This window comes from Nylanderia fulva, unplaced genomic scaffold, assembly GCF_048542155.1.
Source record: "Nylanderia fulva isolate GAGA-0341 unplaced genomic scaffold, ASM4854215v1 Scaffold383, whole genome shotgun sequence".
Lineage (NCBI taxonomy): Eukaryota > Metazoa > Arthropoda > Insecta > Hymenoptera > Formicidae > Nylanderia > Nylanderia fulva.
In genome coordinates this window covers 93,512-97,485 of record NW_028190459.1, presented here as the reverse complement: position 1 = coordinate 97,485, position 3,974 = coordinate 93,512, and positions in this window count along the sequence as shown.

Below are 3,974 nucleotides of genomic sequence, written 5' to 3'. Positions count from 1 at the left end.
GAAATACGGGCGAATTAAAATTATGTGCATAATAAAAATTCAAGAAATAAAATTATGTACATAATGAAAATGAAAAATTAAAATTTTGTGCATAATAAAAATTTGGCAAATTAAATTATATTTATAATGAAAATTCAGCGTATTAAAATTATGTATGTATAATAGAAATTCGGAAATTAGAGTTATGTATATAATTAAAATTCGGCTAATTAAATTATGTACACTCGCGGAGTAGAAATTTGTTTGGTGCGCGCAAAAAGCGCGGTTGTATTATCTAGTATACAAGGTGTCTTAAAGTAACGGACTACCCTAATAACTCTTCAGTAATAAAGTTTCAAGAAAAATGACCCTAATAAGAATTGTAGGAATTTAAGTAAGCTACGTTATGCTGACTTCGATTTTGAGCTTGATCTCCATTTTCAAGGTCATTTGAAGGTCAACTCATGTTTTTTCAATAGAAACCCCTATTTTTGACCATGAATTCTAGAAAGAGCGAAAAATTTTACGCTCAGATACCTTCTGATAAACTTAATTCTTGCGGGTCGCTATTAGAGAGTGCCGGCTGAAACTCTGGCAAGTTTCAACGATAAAGTCGCATATTTTTTGTAATTTAGACATTGTTGAAAGTGATTTAGTCCTACTGATTAGATTTCTTGACGCCAAAGAAATTTTTTAATTGATTGAAAATGAAACCGTGATAAGCTGTTTTTTTCGACATGTGCTTTTTCACTACTTTGAGCTCAAGAAAACTGCAGCTGAAATGCATTGCTTATTATTCAAAGTGTATGGTGATGAAACTCCATTGGAAAGAACATGTAGAGTTTGATTTGAACGCCGATCTGATCGGCCGATCCCACTACTTCTCCTATGGGCTTTTGGTGCTAGTGTTACCTAATCCACATATTAATAAACCAAAAGCGAGGTTCTAGATATTCCGTTGAGTGTGACTAGAATGAGTCCAAAGCAGTATAAATTTTGTGTCAAAATGAAAATTGTAGTATGTATTAATATTGGAAAATAGAAGTTCACACTCATGTTGTTATTAGTAAAATATTATGAATGAAATTGACTTACTCACCCGACATTATTTCTGATGCAACTACGTATTCTTTACAGAGCATTTCAATATTAAAAAATTTCTCTCAAATTAAACAATCTTTTTTGGAAATCTTTCACGTATTTTTTTGTTCAATCAATCTCTAAACTATAGCGTATGTACGACTTAGTAAGCAAGAACGATTAATACTAAATAAAACTTAATGATACAAGGTTGGGGTGACCTTCAACGTTCTTACTCGCAAAACTCGAACAATATTTAATCAAACGTTCCGAAATGATGACCGTTTAATTTCCATATCTACAGTCATTTAAACTGTGCAGCGATAGAAACTACTGGTGGAGTAAAAGATCGCCAGCTATCAGTTACAAATGAGGAGAGTCAGAAGTAGTATAGTGGGCACTATGGCCCGTCAAAAAACAACCCCCACCACCGACCCGTCTGCGCCGTGTCTTATCTTATCTTTCCCCCACCACCGGCGTCTGGTTTTTTTCCGAGTGTGGGTGTAGGGGGAGAGGGTTGTTGGGGAAAAAAAAATGGCGACCGGCCCCGAAAGGTGGGGATGAGAATTTTTTTTATTTTTTTTTATTTTTTCTGATTTCCTCTGGATTTGAACCTGGGCCTTCGTGTTTCCGAGCAGGGTCCTAGTATGTTGAGCTAAACGAGATCTTACTAGTGTAAGGATTAGATGAGGTTTTAAGCTAAAGTTGCGTAGGGTACGGTATGGGGATTCGGGTATACGTATGGCAAGAATAGCTCGTCGAATCAAATGGTCGATATTGGACGGGGGTGGGGTAAAAACAGTTCTCGGGTTATACCGTATGGCAAGGATAGCTCGTCGGAATCAAATGGTCGATATTAGACGGGGTGGGGTAAAAACTTTGACCAAGAAAAGCGTCATGCGGTCGACGGGGATCGGTGGCAGGTAGTAACTGACAAGCCGTAGGTAATAAAAAAGAACACGCAAATATTTGTACTGGCGAGCATTCCGACTCGGTCACCGATAAAAAAATAATGCATCATCGTAGATTAAAAGAATGCTTATTGTTAAAAAAGATTTCAGATAAAATTTATTTTAAAATAACTCGCTGCTTAATAAGGTAAACAGAAACATAGATGTTGGGGGAAATTTCTGGAAAGAGGAAGTGAAAAAATTAAAATGGTTTTAAAAGTAAAATTGATTTATTTAAAATATTTTTACGAACAAATTTTTCCCAAAACTTTCAAGAAAATTTTCGTCGAATAATTTTAAAAGTTTTTGAAATGTATTAAATTTTGTTCGAAATAAAGTGAATTTATTTCTAAAAATGTTATCTCAAAGTTTTACAATCGAGAAATGTTAAATTTTCATTTGGGTAGTACATTACGTTCTATTTCCTTATGTTACCTCTGATCTTGATTTTTCACGATACTGTTTTAATGCTAACCGGTTAAAGGAAAATTTAACTGTATTTATTTTAATTAAATATCGAGCACATTCGTTGACAATTATTAAAATAAAATTTAGACGTTTTAAAATTTTAGCGTTCCACAATCAATAACTATATTTTCACACCTTGAAAAAGTGTTCTCTGTCATGACTATCGCAATTTTTGAAGTTTTACTTTTCTTCCCCTTCGGTCCTTTTTCGTTCAATCCTCCACATCTGGGGAAAAATTTTTTTTGCTGGGTTTTCCCGATTTAATGTTATTGTATGGCTCTAGCACCATATGCAGTGTTGAAATTTACAATTATCTTGTTAAAGATTCGAGCCAAATTAAATTTTTTATCCCGTTTAAGTGCCGACATCTTTTTCCATGTTTTTTTTTTAAATTTTGCCACGATTCCATGTCGAAGCAAATCCCTACAAGCTCCGGAATTTTAAATTTAACCCAGGCAAAAATCCAGTTCGACGTTGTCTTCCGTCATAAGAACCCATTTTAATTTTCTTCGGGTAGGATAATTCAATCCGGATGTTGTTGACAGCAACATACGTGGTTGTTGCTCGATTTCTTAAGTTGTTCATGGTAGTTGCCGCGTAAAAAATTTCAAAGATAAAAATTCAAAGACACGGAAAACGAAAAATCGAGAATTTTTTTCTAACAAATTTTTTACTAACGAATTAAAAAGCCGGACGATGAAAGACGATGAGCGAAGATTTTCAAAAATTTAAAAGAAGAAATAAATAAAAAAAGTGGTAGGGAAAAATGATGGGGTGATAAATAAAATTATGGGAAGGGATTTTTTAAAACAATATAAATAATATAATTTTTAATGTGGAAGGGGAATTTTTTTAAACAAAAGCGATAGGGAGAAAAAAGCATGCGTAGTATAATAAAAATATGTGGGAAGGGAATTTTTTAAAATTAAACGATTTAAATTTTTAATGTGGAAGGGAATTTTTTAAACAATATAAATGAATAAATTTTAAATCGACTTCAGAGAAATATAAAATTCCTATCGCAACGAGAAAAGATACTTGAAAATTTCCCCTCTTGATTTTATAAACTTTTTTTAACAAGTAAATAAAGTCCTAGATTAAATATTTTCTGTACTAAGTAAATATTCCTATATATTATATTTTAATTTTGTTACGTCCCGGTTTACACCCCCCGCCCTTCATCCCTTTTCATCTCCTAGGGGGGGTTTTTAAAATTGGGACGAACCGCAAACCTTTTTTTTTGGGCCGGAATTTAAGGGAAACCCAGAAAGCAAATAATTGGGAGGGTCCTTATTCGGTTTTAAAGTTTTAACGACGTGGTATATTTACCAAAAACCCGGGGATAAAAAAAGTTGTGTTTTCGGATAGGATGCTCCTTTTCGGAAAGGGTAAGGATTTTTAAAAATAGATTGAGCCCAAAAATGTCATTCAGGAATTTTCAGGGAAAAAATTTAAAAAGAAAAATGGGGTGAATTAATTATTGCGAAATCTTCTTTT